Source organism: Felis catus, chromosome D3 (genome assembly GCF_018350175.1).
Source record: "Felis catus isolate Fca126 chromosome D3, F.catus_Fca126_mat1.0, whole genome shotgun sequence".
NCBI lineage: Eukaryota > Metazoa > Chordata > Mammalia > Carnivora > Felidae > Felis > Felis catus.
In genome coordinates this window covers 49,855,246-49,882,312 of record NC_058379.1, presented here as the reverse complement: position 1 = coordinate 49,882,312, position 27,067 = coordinate 49,855,246, and the positions used below count along the sequence as shown (strand labels likewise).

At 37.8% G+C, this 27,067-nt stretch overlaps 2 long non-coding RNA genes across 11 annotated transcripts in view; one reads left to right on the top strand and one right to left on the bottom strand.

Moving 5' to 3' along the window:
* The window catches only part of LOC111557315, a 211,242-nt gene that overhangs the window by 161,281 nt on the left and 22,894 nt on the right, over positions 1-27,067 (top strand). For 3 of the 9 annotated variants that reach the window (XR_006588173.1, XR_006588182.1, XR_006588177.1), the window contains one exon: positions 20,903-21,495. The exons of the other annotated variants lie outside the window; for them this stretch is intronic. This is a non-coding gene — a long non-coding RNA (uncharacterized LOC111557315). Of the gene's footprint in view, positions 1-20,902; positions 21,496-27,067 lie in introns of those variants that run through there. 9 annotated transcript variants of the gene reach the window in all.
* The window catches only part of LOC109493380, a 64,151-nt gene continuing 61,186 nt past the window's right edge, over positions 24,103-27,067 (bottom strand). For both annotated transcript variants that reach the window (XR_002737314.2, XR_006588184.1), the window contains exon 8: positions 24,103-25,287. This is a non-coding gene — a long non-coding RNA (uncharacterized LOC109493380). The remainder of the gene's footprint in view (positions 25,288-27,067) is intronic.

The window sequence follows — 27,067 nt, the reverse complement described above, 5'->3', positions numbered from 1 at the left end:
ATAAGAGTGAAAACATATGGTATCGGTCTTTCCCTGTATGGCTTATTTCACTTAGCATCACACTCTCCAGTTCCATCCACGTTGCTACAAAGGGCCATATTTCATTCTTTCTCATTGCCACATAGTACTCCATTGTGTATATAAACCACAATTTCTTTATCCATTCATCAGTTGATGGACATTTAGGCTCTTTCCATAATTTGGCTGTTGTTGAGAGTGCTGCTATAAACATTGGGGTACAAGTGCCCCTATGCATCAGTACTCCTGTATCCCTTGGGTAAATTCCTAGCAATGCTATTTCTGGGTCATGGGGTAGGTCTATTTTTAATTTTCTGAGGAACCTCCACACTGCTTTCCAGAGCGGCTGTACCAGTTTCCATTCCCACCAACAGTGCAAGAGGGTTCCCGTTCCTCCACCTCCTCGCCAGCATCTATAGTCTCCTGATTTATTCATTTTGGCCACTCTGACTGGCGTGAGGTGATATCTGAGTGTGGTTTTGATTTGTATTTCCCTGATAAGGAGCGACACTGAACATCTTTTCATGTGCCTGTTGGCCATCCGGATGTCTTCTTTAGAGAAGTGTCTATTCATGTTTTCTGCCCATTTCTTCACTGGGTTATTTGTTTTTCGGGTGTGGAGTTTGGTGAGCTCTTTATAGATTTTGGACACTAGCCCTTTGTCCGATATGTCATTTGCAAATATCTTTTCCCATTCCGTTGGTTGCCTTTTAGTTTTGTTGGTTGTTTCCTTTGCTGTGCAGAAGCTTTTTATCTTCATAAGGTCCCAGTAGTTCATTTTTGCTTTTAATTCCCTTGCCTTTGGGGATGTGTCGAGTAAGAGATTGCTACGGCTGAGGTCAGGGAAGTCTTTTCCTGCTTTCTCCTCTAAGGTTTTGATGGTTTCCTGTCTCACATTCAGGTCCTTTATCCATCTTGAGTTTATTTTTGTGAATGGTGTGAGAAAGTGGTCTAGTTTCAACCTTCTGCATGTTGCTGTCCAGTTCTCCCAGCACCATTTGTTAAAGAGACTGTCTTTTTTCCATTGGATGTTCTTTCCTGCTTTGTCAAAGATTAGTTGGCCATATGTTTGTGGGTCTAATTCTGGGGTTTCTAGTCTATACCATTGGTCTATGTGTCTCTTTTTATGCCAATACCATGCTGTCTTGATGATGACAGCTTTGTAGTAGAGGCTAAAGTCTGGGATTGTTATGTCTCCTGCTTTGGTCTTCTTCAAAATTACTTTGGCTATTTTGGGGCCTTTTGTGGTTCCATATGAATTTTAGGATTGCTTGTTCTATTTTCGAGAAGAATGCTGGTGCGATTTTGATTGGGATTGCATTGAATGTGTAGATGGCTTTGGGTGGTATTGACATTTTGACTATTCTTCTGATCCATGAGCATGGAATGTTTTTCCATTTCTTTATATCTTCAATTTCCTTCATAAGCTTTTTATAGTTTTCAGCATACAGATCTTTTACATCTTTGGTTAGATTTATCCCTAGGTATTTTATGCTTCTTGGTGCAGTTGTGAATGGGATCAGTTTCTTTATTTGTCTTTCTGTTGCTTCATTATTAGTGTATAAGAATGCAACTGATTTCTGTACATTGATTTTGTATCCTGCAACTTTGCTAAATTCATGTATCAGTTCTAGCAGACTTGTGGTGGAGTCTATTGGATTTTCCATGTATAATGTCATGTCATCTGCAAAAAGGGAAAGCTTGACTTCATCTTTGCCAATTTTGATGCCTTTGATTTCCTTTGGTTGTCTGATTGCTGACGCTAGAACTTCCAATACTATGTTAAACAACAGCGGTGAGAGTGGACATCCCTGTCATGTTCCTGATCTCAGGGAAAAAGCTCTGTTTTTCCCCATTGAGGATGATGTTAGCTGTGGGCTTTTCATAAATGGCTTTTATGATCTTTAAGTATGTTCCTTCTATCCCGACTTTCTCAAGGGTTTTTATTAAGAAAGGGTGCTGGATTTTGTCAAAGGCCTTTTCTGCATCGATTGACAGGATCATATGGTTCTTTTATTAATGTGATGTATCACGTTGACTGATTTGCGAATGTTGAACCATCCCTGCATCCCAGGAATGAATCCCACTTGATCATGGTGAATAATTCTTTTTATATGCTGTTGAATTCGATTTGCTAGTATCTTATTGAGAATTTTTGCATCCATATTCATCAGGGATATTTGCCTGTAGTTCTCTTTTTTTAATGGGTCTTTGGTTTAGGAATCAAAGTAATACTGGCTTCATAGAATGAGTCTGGAAGTTTTCCTTCCCTTTCTATTTTTTGGAACAGCTTGAGAAGGATAGGTATTATCTCTGCTTTAAATGTCTGGTAGAGGGGCACCTGGGTGGCACAGTCGGTTAAGCGTCCGACTTCAGCCAGGTCACGATCTCGCGGCCCGTGAGTTTGAGCCCCGTGTCAGGCTCTGGGCTGATGGCTCGGAGCCTGGAGCCTGTTTCTGATTCTGTCTCCCTCTCTCTCTGCCCCTCCCCCGTTCAAGCTCTGTCTCTCTCTGTCCCAAAAATAAATAAAAACGTTGAAAAAAAAATTAAAAAAAAACGTCTGATAGAACTCCCCTGGGAAGCCATCTGGTCCTGGACTCTTATTTGTTGGGAGATTTTTGATGACTGATTCAATTTCTTCACTGGTTATGGGTCTGTTCAAGCTTTCTATTTCCTCCTGATTGAGTTTTGGAAGTGTGTGGGTGTTTAGGAATTTGTCCATTTCTTCCAGGTTGTCCAGTTTGTTGGCATATAATTTTTCATAGTATTCCCTGATAATTGTTTGTATCTCTGAAGGATTGGTTGTAATAATTTCATTTTCTTTCATGATTTTATCAATTTGGGTCATCTCCCTTTTCTTTTTGAGAAGCCTGGCTAGAGGTTTATCGCTTTTGTTTATTTTTTCAAAAAACCAACTCTTGGTTTCGTTGATCTGCTCTGTTTTTTTAGATTCTACATTATTTCTGCTCTGATCTTTATTATTTCTCTTCTTCTGCTGGGTTTAGGCTGCCTTTGCTGTTCTGTTTCTATTTCCTTTAGGTGTTCTGTTAGATTTTGTATTTGGGATTTTTCTTGTTTCTTGAGATAGGCCTGGATTGCAATGTATTTTCCTCTCAGGACTGCCTTTGCTGCATCCCAAAGTGTTTGGATTGTTGTATTTTCATTTTTGTTTGTTTCCATATATTTTTAAATTTCTTCCCTAATTGCCTGGTTGACCCACTCGTTCTTTAGTAGGGTGTTCTTTAACCTCCATGCTTTTGGAGGTTTTCCAGACTTTTTCCTGTGGTTGATTTCAAGCTTCATAGCATTGTCTGAAAATATGCATGGTATGATTTCAATTCTTGTATACTTGTGAAGGGCTGTTTTGTGACCCAGTATGTGGTCTATCTTGGAGAGTGTTCCATGTGCACTCGAGAGGAAAGTATATTCTGTTGCTTTGGGATGCAGAATTCTAAATATATCTGTCAAGTCCATCTGATCCAATGTATCATTCAGGGCCCTTGTTTCTTATTGACTGTGTGTCCAGATGATCTATCCATTTCTGTAAGTGGAGTGTTAAAGTCCCCTGCAATTACCACATTCTTATCAATAGGCTTGCTTATGTTTGTGAGTAATTGTTTTATATATTTGGGGGCTCCTGTATTCGGTGCATAGACATTTATAATTGTTAGCTCTTCCTGATGGATAGACCCTGTGATGATTATATAATGCCCTTCATCTCTTGTTACAGCTTTTAAAGTCTAGTTTGTCTGATATAAGTATGGCTACTCAAGCTTCCAAGCTTTCTTTTGGCATGATAAATAGTTCTCCATCTCCTTGCTCTCAATCTGAAGGTGTTTTTAGGTCTAAAATGAGTCTCTTGTAGACAGCAAATAGATGGGTCTTGTTTTTTTATCCATTCTGATACCCTATGTGTTTTGGTTGGCGCATTTAGTCCATTTACATTAAATGTTATTATAGAAAGATATGGGTTTAGAGTCATTGTGATGTCTGTAGGTTTCATGCTTATACTGACGTCTCTGGTACTTTGTCTCACAGGATCCCCCTTAGGATCTCTTGTAGGGCTGGTTTAGTGGTGACGAATTCCTTCAGTTTTTATTTGTTTGGGAAGACCTTTATCTCTCCTTCTATCCTAAATGACAGACTTGCTGGATAAAGGATTCTCGGCTGCATGTTTTTTCTGTTCATCACATTGAAGATCTCCTGCCATTCCTTTCTGGCCTGCCAAGTTTCAGTAGAGAGATCGGTCATGAGTCTTATAGGTCTCCCTTTATATGTTAGAGCATGTTTATCCCTCGCTGCTTTCAGAATTTTCTCTTTATCCTTGTATTTTGCCAGTTTCACTATGATATGTTGTGCAGAAGATCGATCCAAGTTACGTCTGAAGGGAGTTCTCTGTTCCTCTTGGATTTCAATGCCTTTTTCCTTCCCCAGATCCGGGAAGTTCTCAGCTATGATTTCTTCAAGTTACACCTTCAGCACATTTCCCTCTCTCTTCCTCCTCTGGAATACCAATTATGTGTATATTATTTCTCTTTAGTGCATCACTTCTCTAATTTTCCCCTCGTACTGCTGGGTTTTTTTTTTTTCTCTTTTTCTCAGCTTCTTTTTCCATAATTTTATCTTCTAGTTCACCTATTTCTCCTCTGCCTCTTCAATCTGAGCCGTGGTTGTCTCTACTTTATTTTGCAGATCATTAATAGCATTTTTTAGCTTCTCCTGGCTGTTTCTTAGTCCCTTGATCTCTGTAGCAATAGATTCTCTGCTGCTGTTTATACTGTTTTCAAGCCCAGTGATTAATTTTATGACCATTATTCTAAATTCACTTTGTTATATTGTTTAAATAATTTTTGATCAGTTCATTAGCTGTCGTTATTTCTGGGACTTTTTTTGAGGGGAATTCTTCATTTTCGTCATTTTGGATAGTCCCTGGAGTGGTGTGGGACTGTGGGGCACTTCCCCTGTGCTGTCTTGAATAACTTGTGTTGGTGGGCGGGGCCACAGTCAGACCTGATGTCTGCCCCCAGCCCACCGCTGGGGCCACAGTCAGACTGTTGTGTTCCTTCTCTTTTCCTCTCCTAGGGGTGGGATTCACTGTGGGTGGCGTGGCCCGTCTGGGCTACTTGCACACTGCCAGGCTTGTGGTGCTGGGGATCTGGCGTATTAGCTGGGGTGGATTGGCAAGGTGCCCAGGGGTGGGAGGGGCAGGCTCAGCTCGCTTTTCCTTCAGAGATCCACTTTGGGAGGGGCCCTGTGGCACCAGGAGGGAGTCAGACCTGCCTGGAGGGATGGATCCGCAGAAGCACAGCATTGGGTGTTTGCGGGCAAGCAAGTTCCCTGGCAGGAACCGGTTCCCTTTAGGATTTTGGCTGGGGGATGGGCGAGGGAGATGGCACTGGTGAGTGCCTTTGTTCCCTGCCAAGCTGGGTTCTGTCATCCGGGGCTCAACAACTCTCCCTCCCATTGTCCTCCAGCCCTCCTGTTCTTTGAGCAGAGCTGTTGGCTTATAATAACCTTCTAGATGTCAAGTCCCGCTTGATGTCAGAACACACTCCGTCCGGCCCCTTTGCTTTTGCAAGCCAGACTCGGGGGCTCTGCTTGGCCGGCAGGCTGCCCCTCTGCCCCGGCTCTCTCCCGCCAGTCTGTGGAGCGCGCACCGCCTCGCTGCCCTTCCTACCCTCTTCCATGGGCCTCTCGTCTGCGCTTGGCTCCGGAGACTCTGTTCTGGTAGTCTTCTGGTGGTTTTCTGGGCTATTTAGGCAGGTGTGGGTGGAATCTAAATGATCAGCAGGATGTGGTGAGCTCAGCGTCCTAGCCACCATCTTCCCACTCATTAGAATCCTCTATTTGCCACTATTTCCACCTGTAATTTTTTGATTTTTATGAAATAGTTTAATGTTTTTAGATTTTAAAATTATCAAGTTTATTGATGGAATTATTTATTACTGTATAATTTTTCTATGTCCTTATTTTTTATTCACTACTCTGTACCATGACATGTTCCTTGTAATAGGTCCCTTGTACTCAAGGAGAACTCATCCTGAATCGTACGACACATTTTAAATCCTCCAGTGCATCTTTAATCTGATGTTTAGTACTGATTTAACTGCAGTCTTTCATAATCTCACCTCTCTCCCTTTGCATGTCATCCTGTTTTCCAGTTTTGTTTTTAATCAGTTTTCTTTTTCATTTTGTGATTCATGAATTCAATTGAGACTGCCAAAAATATATTTAATGTTTTGTTATCTGTAATGTTTTTCATAGTGTTTCTGAGTATGCCACAGACAAGGTGATTTACTTTGCCTTGTTCAGTGACTTTTCCCCTCATGCCTTGCTTGTTAATGTTTTTCGTTTTTTTTTTTTTTTTTTTTTTTTTTTTTTTTTTTACTTCATTCTGTTTTCTAACAAGGAGCCATTTCTCCAGAATCACCGTTTGTCAACAGACAGAATGTCTATATTTTCCTCATCTACTTGAATGTCCAATTCCCTCCTCAAACCTATAGCTGAGAAGGTAACCAACCAATGGCTACATCATTTCTGTGGTCTAAATAGCATTAATCTGTGGGCCCGGCTAAGTCAAAGATAGCATCTTCCTCTTCCTCACCAGTATATCTCTGATATTTGGGATCACTAAATGTAAAAACAGACTAACAAAACACTTCAGTGACTGTTAAGCAGTGAAAAATCACCTAGAATTCTTTATGTTCACGATGTAGGATGCTGGCACTCACTCCCTATTTTACTATGTTGGTGGTTTTCCAAAAGTTGTACTTTCTAACCCAACACAATAAGAGAAGAGAGAGAAGTTCCAATGGTAATGGCAAGGGAGAAGGCAGTGGGACAGGAGCTTCTATATATTTTGAAAGACAGCAGACTGGGGAGGGACTGGATGCCCTCTGTATATACCCTCAGGCAGGCATAGAATGAGTGGCTACAGCTTTAAGTGAGCCTCAATTTATTTATAGGTTGACAGACAGTGATAGTTATTTAGCAATAATTTGTGTGTATTAGTGCTTCTTAACTCTTTCTCTTTATAGACACATAACTCACAAGTTAGGAAAAGCTACCTGGTAGTTTATGAGACATAGACCATTTATACTCCTAATTGGGCTGTGAATTCTGTCCTCCATCCAAACCTCTATTCTTTGTTCTATTAAGTATGAGTTCCTTCTTACATATTTAATATTTTCCTCCCTAACCCCTTACTCCTTCTTTTAACAAATCTCCTTAATGTTCTTTATCCTTAAAATGATCAAGGGAACAAGCACACCCACAAACCAACCTAATAACACCTCATACTTGCCTTTCTTTCTTCCACAAAAAAACTTCTGAAGAACAGTTTATGCCCCTCACCCTTTTTTCTCCAACTCCCACTATTTTGTAAATTACTTACATTTTGTAGTTTTGCCATAAGTATTCTACTAAAATTACAGTTTGTTTTTTAAAATGATTTCTTAGTGTCTCACCATCACTCCTCCCCACCATCTTCTTTCTGTTTGGCTTCTATGAAACATTTCATTTCAATGAAGATTTTTTGTTTTTCTGAGGAGGTAGCAGAAATAAGAAAGGACTTTGAAGTTTCATGATAGAAGTTAGAATTCTGGATTGACTTTTTTTTTATCAACAATGTAAACTTTTTTTATGCTTTCTAAGTATCGTTTTCCTCATAGTAAGAAAGATGGGCTAGGTTCTGCTGCATTAACAAATAACTCCCAAATCTTAGTAGTTTGAATTAACCAGTTATTCTCCTTCATGCTGCATGTTCATTACGGCTTGGCTGGGGGCTCTGCTCACAATAATCATCCAGGCACCCAGGCTGACAGAGGGAGTGTCTACCTTGTGCTTCCTAATCCAGGTGCAAGTGACCTAGAGAGACATACATTATTGATACTCACATTTCAGTGGCTAAAGTTAGTTAGATAGCTGAGTCTAATTTCAGTTGGGAACAGTGCCTGGAGTAAAACTGGAAATATTTGCAGAACAGCACTAATGACTACCAAAACCTAGTTGTTTGGGGAACCAAATGAACATCTGCTTGCCCCATTTTAAACTTCTGTTTTGGCTCTTCTTTGTCATACAATTCCAAAATGTGGGTCTTTTCCTTTATTCTTTGCTGCACTTCCAATTTTCCCTTGTTTACAACCTAAGTGTCTTCCATAACTTCAACCATCACCTCTGTTTTACTGCAAAGTCTTTAAATCAAGCAACAAATTGCCTCTTCCTGGGCATCTTAGCCAGTATACCCATGACTGAATTCTTCATCCTATAAACTTTCCTCCTACTGTGCACTTTTTATTTTATGTAAGGGGGTCACCATTATCCTAGACTATAAATTGACCTATAAATTTATGCTTTTCCAGACCTCCTCTACTCCCCCAAACCTAAAGTCTTTCCCATTTCCAAATCTGGTTTTGTTTTTTGTTTGCTTTTTTTTTTTTTTTTTTTTTTTTTTGTCATCAACGTCTTTCATTGTTTCTGTACTTTAATCCCTATGCTACTATAGTACCTGAGGTTCAGATTAACACACAGTAATGATTGAGTCAACAAAACTAAATAGCAAAAGCAAAACAATACCCGACTCTCTCATGGTTTCCCATTGTTACAGCAGGCTTGGAGGAGATGTCGAAGGTGATGTAAATAGTAAGAAAAGTACAGAATAATTCATGTAAGAGATGATAGGGCCAAAGTGGGGAAGTAGCATTGAGGAGAGAAAGGAAGAGGCAGATGAGGGAAGTTGTCAGTAGATAGAATTGATGGCATTCAAAAACTTATTGGATTGGGGCACCTGGGTGGCTCAGTTGGTTAAGCCTCGACTTTGGCTCAGGCCATGATCTCACAGCTTGTGTGTTTGAGCCCCGTGTCTGGCTCTGTGCAGACAGCTCAGAGCCTGGAGCCTGCTTCAGATCCTGTGTCTCTGTCTTTTTCTCTTTGCCCCTCTCCTATTTGTGTGATTTCTTTCTCTCTCTCTCTCTTTCTTTCTCTCTCTCTCTCTCTCTCTCTCTCTCTCTCTCTCTCTCTCTCTCTCTCAAAAATAAACATTAAATTTTTTAATTAAAAAAAACCCAAAGATTTACTGGATTAAAGCAGAATTATTCAACTTTGACATTGGAATCATTTAGGGGACTTTTCCAAAGCCATGGTCTCTATCCTGAGAGAGAGATTTGAATTGATTGGGGGTAGCAAATGGGTATCTTCATTTATGAAAACAAATATTATCAAGTAACTCCATAAGTAATGAAGATTGAATATGAGGTACAGAAGAAGTAAAATTGAGGTGCCCACTTTGCTAGCTAGAGGAATGATGAGGACAATTACAGTATAGAAGATAAAGGACAGCTTGGGAATGTATGAGAACGTACTGATTTTGTCCAGTTTGTCAGTGGAAATTGGGATCTAAAGCTCAGAAGAGAGACTGGGATTGAAAAAAAAAATTAGTTCATGAGTATGTAAATGGTATTTTAAGCCAATGAAACTGGATAGGATTTCTCAGGGAGAGAATTTAGTGTAGGAGTGAAGGAGATTATTGTTAACCCTTTGAGAGATAATGACCCTAACAGCAAGTGGAAAGAGAAAAACCAGAGAGGAAGCTTGAAAAAGATGTCTTCTTGGTGACTGAAATATTGTGGGATCGTATAACAGTGTCAAATCTATTTTCTATTGATAAATTGAGAAATTTCATAAATCTTGTGCTTTTAAAAATGTTATTTTTATGATTTATAGTTTATGCAATTTATAAGTTATTTGGTTAAATGAAACAGAACAGTCTAAAAAATTAGACACTATAATTATGTTTACATTATAATTTTGTGGTGTACAAATTATTACTAGTGGATTATCATAAATGCAAATTTTTCTATCTCACTAGTACTACTGTTTTAATCTCACGTTATTTTATATTTCACAATAGGAAACCAAAGTTAGCCAGTATTTCCACACAGTAATACTTCAAGGAGGATATAATTCCTTGGGGTTTCTTATACATTGTTAGTGTGAGTGTAATTTGGGCATTGTCTCCTGAAGTTGAGCATTGATATTACCATGCCTCAGCAAATTCCACTCTAGGGGAAATCTCCATTAGAGAAAAACTTCTGCATATTTACAAAAGAAACATGTACAAAAATGTCATTAATAGTATTTCTAATAGTAAAAACTGAAAACAACTCAAATGTCCATCTATGAGCGAGTAGATAAATGTATGTTCACACAGTAGAACATTATCAACAGATAAAGCGAATAGATTAAAGCAACAAGTAATAACATAGAAAATCATAGCAATATAAAATAGGAAAAAAAAAATGAGTCCCAAAAGATTACATGTAGCATGCTATCCTTTTTATAACATCAAAGAGAACTAAAATAAACTAACAAACGCAGATGCAACAAATTATTTTCAAATGAAAACTAGGAAATGATGAACAGAATTTTGGATGATGACTGTCTTGTGTAGTAGAGCCAAGAGGGATGTGCTAATGGAAGCACCATGTAATTAGATGTAAGTCATGCTCCACATCGTAGCTTTTGTTTTGAAGTGGTGAATTAACACGTGCTTGTTACATTATTCAAAAAACAAATTGAATAACCCATAAAAGCAAGCCAGGTATGGATCAATGATGTCAGTGTCATGGTACAGGGATATAATTCATCTAATACTATACATCTGAGGTTGAATGTAGAAAAAATATTTAAATGAATTGTTTGTAATTGAAGCTTAAAGGATAAGTTGCTAATTGTGCTCTATTGTGATTATTAGATAGTACTTTGTTTTTAGCTGAAAGACAAATTCTCAGTGTGTATGGTCAGAGACAGGGACTAGAACCTTTTGTTCAGAAATGTTACCTTTACTGGATGCAGAATTTTTTTTTTAAATAGCTTATGTTGAGATCTAATACAGAAATCACTTGCTTCATCATCTGTTTGCTTGAGTTCAGGAAGAGTTCATTTCAATTTGACTTTTCTTTCTCTAGATAAGAAAGTGTTCTTGAGGCTCATAAAACATTGTTGAAAAGTGTAAATTCTGAATCTTTCAAGCCAGAGTTTACTTACAAGTTTCCTTTTTCCTTTTTCTTCCCCCGCCCCTTTTTTCTTTTCTTCGCAACTGCGGTGGGAACAGTATTTTTTTCATGCAATGCCATCTTTCACGCGTTAGTTAATTGCCCGAGTTTGTAGGAAATTATGTTGATAACAGTGGCCACTCACCCTATATTTAAGCCTTAACTAACTACTGGTCTCTGGGTTCCTGTGTGGTATTTGGAGATTACAAACCTTTTTAGCAACTGGGTATTTTTATTCACCTTTTTATTCAGTACTCAGCACAGGGTGAATTCCTTGTGTGTTTATAGCAGAGTATAAATAAGGAGGTGGTTCAATCAGGAGGCTTTTGTATTTCAATAGGCATGTTATATTCATTTATGTTGAGGAGTGGCACTCACATCACTGGAGGGCTTATTCTTTGTTGATAGTCATTTTGCTGGATTGAAAGCATTTCTATGTTATAGTTTAAAATTATCCATATTCTTCATGTTTGCTTTCCTTGAAAACTTGATTCCCAAGGAAAGAGTGCCTCTTGGCAGTTATTTTACATGCTAACTATGTTGATCCCATCGGAAATTAGATTTGTATTACAAAAAGAAGACATTTATATATAGGGTGGGTATTCAAGATCTTTCTTTGTATATGTTATTATTCAGTTGGTATGCATTAGTAGGGCTTTACTGATTATTAAATATTGCAATTCTTCTGGGGCCCCTGGGTGGCTCAGTTCCTTAAGCATCGAACTTTGGCTCGGGTCATGATTTCGTGGTTCGTGAGTTCGAGCCCTTTATCGGGCTGTCTGCTGTCAGCACAGAACCTACTTTGGATAATCTGTTCCCGTCTCTCTCTGCCCTCCCCTGCTATCTCTCTCTCAAAAATAAACATTTAAAATATTGAAATTGCTCTAAACTGATTAAATATCCTCTTGCCTGAGACTCAAATACCCCTCCATTTTTCCAGAATCTCCTCTAAGACCTGCTACCAAATGGTTAGCATGTAGCAAACGGGATTTGGTCTTGTTCTATAGCATTGTTTATCATTACAGTCATACTAGCAATCATGTCATTTCTATTGTTAAATAATTTTGACTGTCACACCACATATGCCTCTTTCACCAAACAAATAATGGTTTAAATCTTCATAGGAAAACTGAGGACTGCTCAAATTTTCAAGAAGCAATAGCTAATTAGTAAGGTTAATTTACCTTGATAATTACAATCATGGTGATGAATGTAATACCTAAGGCTTATAAAAATGCATTTTAATAGATGTAAATAATGCCTATCCTATTTTCTACATTATTCAGCAGATGAACACTTGTGTGCATTGTCCAAGAAATACACATTGAGACAAAGGTTCAAGATGACATCTTTTGTTGGGAAGGTGCAAGAAACACCAGCATGGAAACAGAGTGAAACAGGGAGGGAGGCAGCCCATGAAGTATCTACCTGTGTTAATACAGAGAGAGAAGTTGAATCCCACAGGGAATCTCTGAGAAAGGTTGAGATGTGTGCTTCAGAATTACCCCACTCAGGCTGAGGGAGTTGAGATATCCATACACACACACTACTGGTTATTGGTTGAGGGCTGATCCTTGGCACTTCTGATCTGTGAGCCCTAGTATAGAGCAGCCTTCTAGGAAAACCTTCAGGCACGGAGAACCCACTACTGGCATGTGGAAGTCCTGCTTTCTGAGGGATAAGGATGGAGGGATATGGGCTGGGCACTGACAGGAGCTGCTATAATTATTTCATTATCATTGGAGTTAGGTTCCATAGTCTGTGGTTCTTGAATTGCTCTTTTAATCTATCCTCATTGAATATCCATTTTGCTATGATAAAGAACTATTTCTTTTTAGCCTTTTAGGGAGAGATGGATTGAAAAGCTTCTTTTAGAAAAGGTCATGTTCCTTAAAATAGGCTTAGTAAATTTTAAATCTTTGAGGATTTAACTTGCCTTCCAATTTCAAGATTGCCTCCTATGTTCATGCAAGGCAATATTTATTTCCATCTGTGTAGCCATCAGTGTGTTCAGTGGGTAATGGTCTATACTTTTTCTCCCAAATATTTAAAGAACAATAGGGTAGGGTTTTCTCTTATGTACCCCACATGTAGATGTTTGCTATGCAGAATTTGTATCATTACAGAAATTGTAATGATAGCAAATTCAGGCAACCCGACCGTACAATGCCATCGTAAGAAAGCTGTTCTGGTTTAGCTGATGATGATGTACTTTAAAAAAACAAAATAAATGCATTTAATAATGTGCCCAAAGCATTACAATCATTTCAGGAAATCTGGAGAATACAAAAACACATATAAAAAATAAAAACCACCTATTCTCCAGCAATAACCACTACCATCATTTGTCATGTTGACTTGTATTCTTTCCTTATGTCCATTATGTCCATTTATTTCCATCTGATTATGATTTCCATATCATTAAAATATGTATAAGCACCTTTTGCATTCTAGAACAAAATGCATTTCTCTAGATTAGTAGTTTTTAAACTTTAGTGTGCCTCAGAATCACCTACAGACTTTGATAAAACAAAGATTGCTGGGCCTTATTATTTCTTGGCCTTTTAATTGGGTAGATCTAGGATGGAATCTGAGTATATGCAAATTAGAGAGTCTAACATTTCCATGTGAGGTTGATGCTGATCTGAACACTCTACATATAGAACCAAGTTTTATAAACTTTTTACACATTGGAGTGAAGGTAATTTTCTGTTTGATTAGGGCATGATACACATGCATGTTTATTTTGTAAAAATTCATCCAGCTCTTTGAATTTTATATGAATTTTACACATCAATAAAACTTTAAAGAAAACTTCAAAAACTTGCTTACAATAACTTAGTAATATTATCTCTATGCACGTGATAGTTTATTCAGCCATGCCCTTACTTTCACGCTTCTAATGAATATTAGTGTATTCTACTAAAATCCTATTGTGTTAAGATTTTAGAGAATTTCAAATGTTTTATAGCATTGCAAATATAAGCTAAAAATGGATACAAATATTTTAGGACTGTTGGTACATATTGCCATATTGCTTTCCCAAAATTATAATAATCCATAGTTCAAACAACAGTTATGCAATTTCTGGTTTTATTTGCTGAATGGGTGATTGCTTTCTTTGGCTGATGGTAGTATGGTATGTTTCTTCATTGTTTAGGTATATTTTTAATATCTTAAGCATAAGTAAAATGTGTGAACAATCTATATGGTTTTCTTGTGCCATGCTTTCAGAACTATGGGCGATAGCGTTCCTTGAAAGATCTAAATTCTTTGAAAACATGTTTCTAGCTTTGACCTAGGTAAAATGCTGGAGATTGTTTTGTTTTGTATTCTTAATATTAAAGACTGAAAGCTAATATTGTAATTTGAATAGACCCCAACATTTTTTTTTAATTTCAAACCTTTTATTTTGGAATAATTTTAGATTTACAGGAAAGTTGTAGAGATAGTACAGAGAATTCCCGTGTACCTCCCATCCAGTTTTAGCTGCCCCTAATGTAGTCGTCTTACAAATCTGTGGTACTTTTTTAGTTTTTTTTAATTTATTTCAGTTCCTATATTACAATTTTTTTTTAATTTTAAGTTTAAATCCAAGTTAGTTAATGTATAGTGCAATAATTTCAGGAGTAGAATTTAGTGATTCATCACTTACACGTAATATGTAGTGCTCATCTCAACAAGTGTCTTCCTTAATGCTCCTCACCTCTTTAGCCCTTCCTGCCAGCAACCCTCAGTTTTTTATATTTGAGTCTCCTATGGTTTGTCTCCTTCTCTGTTTTTATATTATTTTGCTTCCCTTCCCTTATCTTCATCTATTTGGTATCTTAAATTCCACATATGAAAATCAAATATTTGTCTTTCTCTTACTGACTTAATTCGCTTAGCATAATATACTCTAGTTCCACCCATGTTGTTGCAAATGGTAAGATTTCATTCTTTTTTTATCGCTGAGTAATATTCCGTTGTTTATATATACCACATCTTCTTTATCCATTAATTCATGGACATTTGGGCTCTTTCCGTACTTTGGCTATTGTTGATAGTGCTGCTATAAACATTGGGGTGCATGTGCCCCTTTGAATCAGCCTTTTTGTATCCTTTGGATAAATACCTATTAGTGCATTGCTGGGTCATAGAGTAGTTTTTATTTTTTTGAGGGACATTCATACTGTTCCCCAGAGTGGCTGCACCATTTTGCATTTCCACCAACAGTGCAAAAGGGTTCCTCTTCCTCTACATCCTTGCCAACATCTGTTGTTTCTTGAGTTGTTCATTTTAGCTATTCTGACAGGTATGAGGTGGCTTTGATTTGTATTTCCCTTATGAGTGATGTTGAGCATTTTTTCATGTGTCTGTTAGCCATCTGGATGTCTTCTTTGAAAAAGTATCTATGTCTTTTGCACATTTCTTCACTGGATTGTTTGTTTTTTTGGATGTTGAGTTTGATACGTTCTTTATAGATTTTGGATACTGATCCTTTATCTGATATGTCGTTTGCAAATATCTTCTCCCATTCCCTCTATTGCTTTTTAGTTTTGCTGATTGTTTCCTTCACTGTGCAGAAGGTTTGTATCTTGATGAGGTCCCAATAGTTCATTTTTGCTTTTGTTTCCCTTGCCTCCGGAGACATGTTGAGTAAGAAGTTGCTGTGGCCAGGTCAAAGAAGCTGTTGCCTGTTTTCTCCTCTAGAATTCTGATGGCTTCCTGTCTTACATTTAGGTTCATCTTTGAGTTTATTTTTGTGTATGGTGTAAGAAAGTGGTCCAGGTTCATTCTTCTCCAAAGAATGAACAGTTGTTCAGTTTTCCAGGTTCATTCTTCTCCAAAGAATGAACAGTTGTTCAGTTTTCCCAATGCCATTTGCTGAAGAGGGTGTCTTTTTTCCATTGGATATTCTTTCCTGCTTTGTCAAAGATTGGTTGGCCATATGTTAATAGGTCCATTTCTGAGTTGTCTGTTCTGTTCCATTGATCTATGTGTCTGTTATTGTGCCAGTGCCATACTATCTTGATGATTACAGCTTTGTTTGGTTTTCTTTTTCAGGATTTCTTTGGCTATTTGAGGTCTTTTCTGGTTCCATACAAATTTTAGGATTGTTTGTTCTAGCTCTGTGAAGAATGCTGGTGTTGTTTTGATAAGGATTGCAGCCCAATAACATTTGTTCTCCAGAGTACTCCTTCTGTTGTACTCTGCTCAGAAAAAACTGAGACTCTCATTAACTTTTTTCCTTCCTCATTGAAAAGTGAAACCGCCATTATGTAACAATCAGGACTATTTATAAGGTAATAGTGTGGAGGAATAGGATCCTCAGAGTTCCACTAAATATATTTACAACTAAATGTGGTCCTTGGGCACCTGGCTGGTTGGTTGAGCATCCAACTTCAGTTCAGGTCATGGTCTCACGATCTGTGAGTTACAGCCCTGTGTCTGGCTCCGCACTGACAGCTCAGAGCCTGAAGCCTGCTTCGGATTCTGTGTCTCCCTCTCTCTCTCTGCCCCTCCCTCACTCATTCTCTCTCTCTCTCCCCCTCTCCCTCTCTCTCTCCCCCTCTCCCTCTCTCTCTCCCCCTCTCTCTCCCTCTCTCCCTCTCTCTCTCCCTCTCTCCCTCTCTCCCTCTCCCTCTGCCTCCCTCCCTCCCTCCTTTCTCCCCCCCCCTCTCAGAAATAAACATTAAAATTAAAAAAAAAAAAAACTAAATCTGGTCCTTGGGATGTGCGGGTGACTCAGTTAACCGTCTGACTCTTGATCTCAGCTCAGGTCATGATCTCAGCATTGTGAGATCAAGCCCCATGTTGGGCTCCATGCTGGGTGTGAAGCCTACTTAAATTTAAAAAATATTTTTAAAAATGTGATCTTTACGTTCAGCTCTCATTGAATCACAAGTTTTTAAAACATTCTTTATTGAAAAATAGTCATTACAAATCAGATTTTGTGTTTATCTCTAATGTAGTCAACACAATGCATTATATTGAACAAAAGCCTTCTATATAAATAATCAAGCACATGTATGACTTTCCTTAGATTCTCGAACCTAAATATTAATATACACTGAAAGATATCTAAAGTGCATATAATTTTTCTATGTTCAGGGAAAATTACAAATATGGTAATCAAATATTGACATAGCACTCATTTTTTCTGTATGCAATAAAAACTTCGTACAATTCTGACAAGTAGTCCTTTCTTTCCAAGAGTTAATAGAATAATTTCCAATATTCACCACTATTACCTGTTTCTGTCATGATTAGAGATTTCAGGTAACACTGTTATATGTGTCTGGGCAAGAAGGAACATAGTAAGTAGAATGTGAAAGCGGAACATTTAAGAAACTGACACATGGGTGTTCCATGCATATCAGTTATACAACTACATTAAAACTAAAGCTGAATATTCTTTAACTGACGCATGCTTCTGGGATAGAAGTATGAAGTTCTGATGGACTGCAGTTGCTGGTTGTGTTTCCTGTATCCTTTCTAAATGTTTGGGAGATGAATAATAGGGGTAAAATTTGAAGAGAAAACAAGACAATTTGCTATGTTCTCCAATTACTGCCTGCTTCTTGCATCCCCCTTTATCTGGATGTTTGCCCTCAACTCTTCCACAATATGAATTTATTAATAAAAGTAAAACATTTTGCATAGAAGTGTATACTTTTTAGGTGATATAGGATTCTGTGTTTTTCAATCTTCCTCTTTTTCTTTAGTCTTTCCATATCATAATTAAAATTTGGCTGGATACTGCCATAAAAATTTGATATAATCTACAATTTTTTAAAATGTTTATTATTGAGAGACAGACACAGAGCATGAGCAGGGGAGGGGCCGAGAGATGGAGAGACACAGAATCCGAAGCAGGGTCCAGGCTCTGAGCTGTCAGCACAGAGCCCCATGTGGGGCTTGAACTCACAAACCGTGAGATCATGACCTGAGCCAAAGTTGGACACTTAGCCAATTGAGCCTGAGCCACCCAGGCACCCCATATATATAATGATCTACAATAATGAAAAGGTAGTGAAATCTGTGCATGAGAGCTTTCTTGGGGTTTATATCCTCTCCCTTTCTCCCCAGCGGCTAGTTTTATTAGGATTTGGAAAAGGTGGTTCAAATTTTACCATCCCAGAAAGTTTTTGAGAAAAAAGGCAGTAATTTACAATAGTATATTATACAATACCAAGGTGGCATAAGATATGTAGCAACAGGATGATGTAGTAGAGAATTACATTATCTCTCACTACCTATCTTTCCATCTGTCTATATATGTATCTATAGATAGGTAGATATAGATATATGCCACAGTTCATCTAAAAGCATCACTGAGCACTTTGCAGCCAATTACTGGTCTTAAATGTCAGCAAGAGGATGTGTTAATTTTTAAGCAAAACCCAAAATGACTTTCCTATCTGAGCATCCAATGAAATTCTGCATCTAAGGGATTTTCTCCCACAAATGCCAAACTGAATATATTTACATATGTTCTTTCTGATATATGAAGAAGTTGGAAATTGCACATGACTTTAAAACAATTTAAGAAATTGCTTTTGCAAGCTGGGTATTTACATCTGTGTATGATTATTTTAATTTTTTCTGTTAGGCGATTCTAAAAAATAACCAATAAAAGCTGATTTGTTTTTTTTTTTTTTTTTGTCTGTTACCTAAATAAGTTAGCTTTTAATGCTGATAACTTGGGACTCAAGTTTATGGACATAAAGTATAATGATTATTCTAAACCAAAAATGTAAACCTAAGTGAAATTTGGTACCTCAAATAAAGGAATATTATGTTTAAAAGCGAATAAATCAATTACATTTTATTGTGTCATTTGTGGCACTTAAATTATTGGGAACTTTTCATTAGACCTATAGAGAACAAGTAGTTATATGGGTCTTTCCCTTTTCTGATTAATTAGCTGGTTAACCACAGCTCAAATTCATAAGCAACGATGGTCTCAACCCCTCTTCACTATAGGAAACCATTTTTCTAAGTTAACTCCTTTGGTATTATGTTCAGAGAACCTTAAACTTCTGTTTCATCATGTACCTTTTAGGTAACCAGACAGTTCACCACATACTTCGTACAAGCTTCTGAATAAAATTTAAAGTGACAACATTCACATGTGAGGAATATATGCCTAGTAACAGTAAAACGTGAGGTTATTCTGGTGCATCTCAGGGACTATTCATATGAAATTATGTAATATGTAATATTCAGAATTGCTCAGTAGCCCAGTGCTACTACTGTCTAATTTTTAAACACTAATCTTTTCCTGCCCAGCCACCTAGGGCCACCCCATGCAATACCAACCAGTCTATGAATACACAATATTTTTTAAAAATTGTATATAAGTGCCTAATTAAATGGGTACTTTTGCTGATGAGCCAATCAAAGGAAAAAAAAAAAAAAACGGAGAAGAGGAGCAGCTGTAAAAAAAAGTAAAATAATTAGGGGAGGGTGTGGGTAGGGTAACACGAGAAGAATTTCTTTCAAAGAACTTCCTCGAATTTGGGACTTATGTTTTGACTGAGTGTGACCAAATCAATCCATCCAGAAATTACTTATTAACCATCCATCATGTGTGAAGACACTGTAAAGGAATAAAAAACCAAGATAATCTACACAGTGCTCCTTTAATATTTTCCTGCAGTTATCCTGCCATAGTGGAAACTGCACTATTTAACCTCAACCGGCTTGAAATGAACTTTTAAACTTTGGTACAGATCCTTTCTATTTGTTCTTAATCTCCATTTCTAGTAGGTCAGTTAGTGAATTTATGGTGGAGTGTTGGATCTGGGGGCAAAATCTTCATTTAACATACCTGCTCTATACCCGGCATTGTAATAGCGGCTATGCAGATGATGAAAAGAATTAAGGGTTGAGGCCTTTTCCCTGAATGATGTTAACCGTATAGTCAGAGGTTTTAAGGACTCGGAGCTAAAACAAAATCAACCAAACCAAATGAGAAGCAATACGTCTGAAAGGGAACAACTTTTCCAACGTGCGGCCTTATTGGTATTGAAATATTCGATGACTAACACAGATCTTACCTTCTTTACATCAAGGGATGGTTTATTCAGATCAATAAACCCACACATTTACAGAAATGATTTGCACAGCAAATATGAAAGACAGCTCCTTAAACAGCACCTATTGTGGTGATTGCAACTGGTCCATTAAGAACCTCTGGGTGTGCACATCAGTCATTTCTAAAGTGTTGCTGTTAAAAAGGAGTCACGAGCTAATGCCTCCTGAGATGGAGTGTGCTTGACCTTGTCTGGGCTCAGGCATTCGCTCAGAGGGAGACATGTTGCATTTAGGTAACTGCAGGTGAGGTCTATGTTATGACCAGAAAAGCTGTTATAAAAGAGACCATTTTTTTCTCTGAGGTCCGCTATTTTCATGCGCTGAGTTTTGAATAAGGTAGGGAGTCTGTTGCTTTTTCTCTTCTGTGGTTTAGCTGACATTTCTAGTGAAGCCCTGAGAACTATATAGGCTTTAGCAACGATAGTATTTTGTGTTTCTCGTCAGAATTTTAAAGCATTTTATTAAGAACATGAGTGCCCTCACTGGGTGAAAATGAAGAGCAGGTTAGTCATAAATCCAAGGGAGGGTACTGCTCACTGGTTCACACTGCTCTCATTCAGTTTTATGATCTCCTGTGCTAGACATATGGCAGCATAATGGTGTCAGGGACTCTCCTTTCATTGTCCTCTTCCTCAAGACAATGTGGCCTCCATTTACAGTGTTTATGAAGTGGGATGAGTCTCTGGGGATGCAGGTTCTTTGTTTAATTACAGAGCCAGAGGGTTGTCTGTCTTCTCTGTTGTTGCCTCCAGATGCATCGTTGAAAGACCTTCACGACTGTAGGCATTTTCCTTCGTGAACACACACGTCACCAGGCAGAGCCCCCTGGCAGGTATTGGACATTCCGGGACCAGCATCTCCTATCTCTACACGAAGTGTCTTAAAGATGACATGACATCAGATTTTCTTCCTTATGTTAGAACTTTGAAGGTTGGAGGTGTGAAATCTGGCTTCCCCTAAGGCTCTCGTGTGAGTCTGAGTGTTGGTTTCACAAGCCATCTATGAAAAGGGTGTATGAACAGACTGTACAGATGCTCCGTCTAGCTTCGTTGTGCCAAAGAAATTGAGGGTACTTCTGCCACCAGGTTTTCTATTTTAAGACAGCTTACATATTTTTGCTGGTTTAATTTTTTCAAGATATTTTGTTGTTGTTGTTGTTGATAAATGACCCAAACCCTGTGGTCGGTGAGATGAAAAATGGCTCACGTATTCCTTTTTAGCCAGACATCTCAGATGTGTGAAAGACATGAAATCCTCAATGAAGTCATATTTTCACGTGGTAAAACATTTTAAAATTTGATTTGAATATTGAAAATAAATGAGATTAATATCTTAGTCTTTAAAATGTCTTAATTTAAATGAAATTGACTCACTTCTCCTCTCCTCTCCTCTCCCCCAGCTCCCTCTCCTAGGGATCACATGCCAATGAGACCCTGGCTCCCTGGACCACACAGTTTGAGATGCTGATGTACCACAGTGAGACTAGTATAAGGGCACATGTCTGGCCCTCTGTAATTCTGGGATCCAAGTCCCATCAGTTTCCCTTTCTCTTTTTGGGCATTTTCGGTGTTTAAGATCACTCATGAGCTAGCCCTCAACTTGTATGTGACTCTCAACATTTTCCTCCCTATGGTTTTCTTTCTTGTGCCTTCTCTGTCACATATGTGGGCTGGACCCGCCTGCTGTTCTGGCCCTGTGTCCCTTCTTTACCTCAGTAGGTTCCAACAGTCACCCCCAAGAGAGGTCCTGGCCAGGATCTGATATAGGTGGGCAGTGAGGCAGTTCTGACCCAATGCTTTATATTAGTTTTTTAGATTTTAATCACAGCTCAGTGGTACTTCATTTTCCCAGAGTTCAAATATTAGTCCATGAGAAAACAGAAAGCTCTAATAAGAATCACTCTTTCCTTTGGAAATGGGTCCATACTGCCCTGGACCGAACTTCTTCCTTTGGAGAGAAAACCTTGTCTTCCAAACATATCTTGAACATGTCAGAATAGAATGAACGTAGGTGTCTTGACAGTGGTGGCCCTGATCCCTTAACATTGATGGGTTAAAGCTAGTAAATAAAATTTGAAAAATCCTTATAAACAATAACAATCATTATTAATGTTGCCAGATTATTTTTTTAAGTTTATTTATTTTGAGGAAGAGAGAGAGGGAGAGAGAGAAAATCCCAAGCAGGCTCTTGCTGGCAGCCCAGAGCCTGATGCAGGGCTCAATCCCACGAACTGTGAGATCATGAGCTGAAATCAAGGGTTGGTTGCTTAACTGAGCCACCCAGGCACCCCAATGTTGCTATATTCTTAATTTAAAAATCTCTTTTTCACTCTCCTGAACTCTGATCCAGTCCTCATATTCCAAAATACGCAACTTGTGGTATTATTTGTAAAGATGTTCATTGTAAACCCCAATGGCTGAGCCACTTGACTACCCTGTCATTGCAAGGTAGGGAGGCAATAGGCTCATGAGAAAAAATACACTTCTGCAAAAAGTTGGGGCACCACACTGCTAAATTCTTTGGAACTCTGGCACCATTAAAAAAAGTTCTGTATTGCATATATGAAATTTGCTAAAAGAGTAAATCTTAAAAGTTCTCATCACAAGAAAAAAATTTTGTACTTATGTATGGTAACAGATGTTAACTACACTTATTGTGATAATTTTGCAATGTGTACAAATAACTGAATTATGTTGTATACTTGAAGCTAACATGTTATATGTCAATTATACCTCAACATAATTTTTAAAAAAAATTCTGGACATTTAGTGATTCAGATGGAATTGAAAGAAAATTCAGTCAAAGCCTAGAGTAAAATCAAGTGCCTAATAGCCTGAGAGGAATAATAAATAGGAATTAATGCAGAAGGGACCTAAACTAGGTGACCTTATTTATTTATACAGCTATATATTTTTAAATAAGTATAAAAATAATGTAAAAAATATATGCATGTATATATAACATATATATGTGTGTGTGTGTGTGTGTGTGTGTGTAGGTGTGTGTATAGGTAGTTGATAGATGCTTTGCTAGTTTTTAAAATAGAGGGCAAAATTCAGAAAAAGAAAAACACATGGTAATCCCAAAGTTATGGGAAAACCTGACTGAGACATTGGTTATAAGATAGATACTAGTACTCCCCTTTTAGCAAAAAGGTCTATAGACAAAGCCCCTAGTTAAAAAGAGATCCTGTATGTAAATTTTTCAGCAGAGACTGCTCACTTCCAACATCTGTTCTTATCCTCTTCCTGAAGTATAAAACCTCTGAATTTTAGCTAGGTGCATGGCCTCCTAAAATAGATTACGTCTGCCAGCCTCATTTGAAGCTAGTTGTGGCCTAAAAATATAAACAGAAATGTCATATGTGATTTCCAGAAAATAAACTTTAAAAGAGAGGGTGATTAATACCAGAATATATAAAAAAAAAACCCTACAACTAACAACAACAAAAAATAACCTGATTTAAAAAAAAATAGGCAAAGGACTAGAATACACATTTCTCCAAAGAAGATATACAAATGGCCAATGAGTACATGAAAAGATGTTTAACATCACCAATCATTAGGGAAATGTAAATCAAAGCCACAGTAACATACCAGAATATACCCTTTAGAATGGCTATTATTTAAAAAACAAAAATCCAGCAAATAACAAGTGTTAGCAAGGATGTGAAAAAATTGGAAACCTTGTGCATCACTGATGGGGAATGTAATGTGGTGCAGCCACCATGAAAAATAGTATGTCAATTTCTCAAAAAAAAATTAGGTGTAGAATCATCATATGACCTAGCAATTTCAATTCCACTTCCAGATTGTATATAATATATATAGTCTCAAATATATATATATATGTGTGTATATATGATATAATATCTATAACATCATATATATAGTAATATATATCCCCCCAAAAATTGAAAGCAGGGACTCAAACACATATTTGCACACACGTTTATAGCAGCATTATTTACAATAGAAAGATTGAAGCACCCCAATTGCTCAATAGATGAATGGACATGCTAAATGAAATAAGCCAGTCACAAAAGGACAGATATTGTATGATTCCACTTATGTGAGGTACGTTAAAGTAGTCAAATTCATGGAGACAGAAAGCAAAATAGAGGTTACCAAGGGCTGAGGGAAGAGGAGGAAGTGGAATGTTCATTGATTAATGGGTACAGACTTTCAGTTTGGGAACATGAAAAAGTTATGGTAGTGGATGGTGGTGATGGTTGGAGAACAATGTGATTGTACTTATGCCACTGAACTGTTCACATAAAATGGTTAGAATGATAAATTTTGTTATGTATTCTCACACACACACAAACATGCACACACAAATGTGCGTGCGTGTCAAAGATGTAAAAGGGAGGGCGTGTGCTTCTGTTCCTTTCTTTCTTTCTTCAGCTGGAATGTAAACCTAGTGAGTGGGAATTGAGCAGACATCCGGGATTGTAAGTAGAAGCCACAGGTTGAAGTTGGGGGAGCAACAGGACACGAGGGGTCTGGGTTTCATCACCACAGAGCGGCCATCCCAGTACCGGGCAACTCACTTGTAGATTTTACATGAGTGAGAAACGCTATCTTGTTTGGGCCACTAGTATTTATCTACCACTCTTTGCTGAATTCCATCCTATTTTAACCACTTAATACTGATTTGCTTTGCTCTAACTGAATGCCCTTCAAATTTTTGACCAGAAGATTTGATCTGTGCTTTACATAGAAGCACACTATTATCCACTATGACTGTGACCAACATGAGCAAATAAATCCACTGGCAATAAGTCATAAAAACGATGATTATCATTCTCCTTCACAAAGAGGAGGTGGAATAAACCAGGTAAGAATGTATAATTTTAATCTAAGTTTCTCTTGAGCTTCTCTGTGTTTTGAGTAGATTGTTTATGTAATTGGGCTCCGTCCCTTGTAATTTTAGTTCATTCTTCTGGGATGTTAGCAGTCCGGCCATCCTGGCATCATTCATTGCTTAATTCTCTCAATTTTGTGGTTAAGGTGTTCATAAAAATTATTAAATGATACTAGAGTCAGTGTCAAATCTTCAGAAAAACCATTTGAATTTCCAGGCAGTTGGAGGCCAACCAAGAGATTGCTCATTTGGGGGCAACAAAAGCGGGCACCTTGAAAACAAAGACAAAAAAATAAAACCCAGTTCTTTGGACAATTTGTCCTCAGATCATTACTTAAAGTAGATTTTAAAAATTAGATAGCATGTATTATGATTCATACAAGTTATAAGGCATTTTATGGAGTGCTTGATAGACTATCCATTAACTATTATATATTCAAACCCATAATAACTTAAAATTGTATCATTGTTTAATTCTGTAGGAAACAAGTTTCAGACTCTAAACTCCTTGAAGTTTGGGGCTGAAGACAGTCATTTGCACATAATCATGATCATGTCTATAGCTTTGGAGTGTAATTATTATGCATAAAATACAAATACTAATATCTAGTAGAGAAAAAAATTCCCTATGTCTTTTCTGTGTAAATATTTGTTTCTCTATTTAGTCTATTAAATGATACATGTCCAAAAAACAAACAAACAAACAAAGCCTCTGGAAGCCTCCAAAGTTTATTTGTAGTGTTCCAGGTAATCTGACATTTGACCATTCCAATTACTAAATGACCCCATTGGAATGTGGACAAAACAAAGGTGTTTAGTCTGGTGAGGGCTGGAGTTCAGAATGTGAGAGGGGACTGGGAAACTGAACTCAGAGACAAGGACACTCTGCTTTCGTGTCCCATCCCCTCCCTGAGAAGATCACTTGCTCCTCACACTATTCCCTCAGCTCTTTAGAACTCCATCTACCACTTCATCCGCTCCTCTCATCCAGCCTCTACCTCTTCTTTCCAACTCCAGAGGACCAGCTGTTTTGAAATTCAAGGCTAATCCTCCACATAATGTATATCTCATCCTTCCTTGTCTCCTCCAGGTCCTTATGGCAACTCTTTACCTTCCTTCTCTCTTGGCTCATTCCCCTCAACTGTTTATGCCTCTCTGTTCAGTACAAAAATTCAACCAATTTTTTCCCAACTCCACACAGTGATCTAGTTGCTACCATCTCTCTCCTTGGCTCTTCACAATGAAGTTACTTGAAAGCATAATCTATACTCAACATTTCAATTGCTCACCTATCAGCCACTCCTTCTAACCTGGCTTCTATGGCTCCCACTCCGTCGAAAGTGCTCTTGACAAGGTTATAGATGATCTCAAAACGCTAAGTCCAATAGGTAGTTTTCTGTCATTATGTTACTAGAGCTCTCAGCCTCATCGAGTGGGGTTGAATCTCTTTTCCTCAAATACTTGATTTCTAGATTTCCCTTGATCTCTCTCTGTCTCCTCCTGATTCTGTGTCATTTGACATTTTTCTTCCATCTCTCCCTTAAATATGGCTGTTACCTGGGTCTGTATCCTTCACACTCTCTCTTCTTATTCTCCGGGAAATCTTTCCACCCTCACAGCTTTATCTCCCGCCTTGTCTTTCAAATTTGTTTCTCTGTTTGCCTTAGGCAATGATGATAACTCCAGGACTCAGTCTTTCCATTTGAACATCCCATGGACCTCTCCATCTCAACATGCACAAATTCAGGCTTATCGCCACTAAGCCTCATTAGCCTCCTATATTCCCTCTCTTGATGTATGATGTTACCTGGTCTTTCTTTCCATCTCCTAAACAAACAAGATATATTTTCTTACCTCTAGCATTTGCACATGCTACTCCATCCTTTAAGGAATATTTCCCTAGCCCATTTTACTTAGCATTTTTGTCATTAAGATCTCACCTAAATGCTATTTCTTTTAGAAACCTTTTACCAAATCCCAAGTTTCTGCTAGAACTTCCTACTACATACTTCTTTTGACCCTTTTTACTTGTCTGTAATCCCCCTAGACTG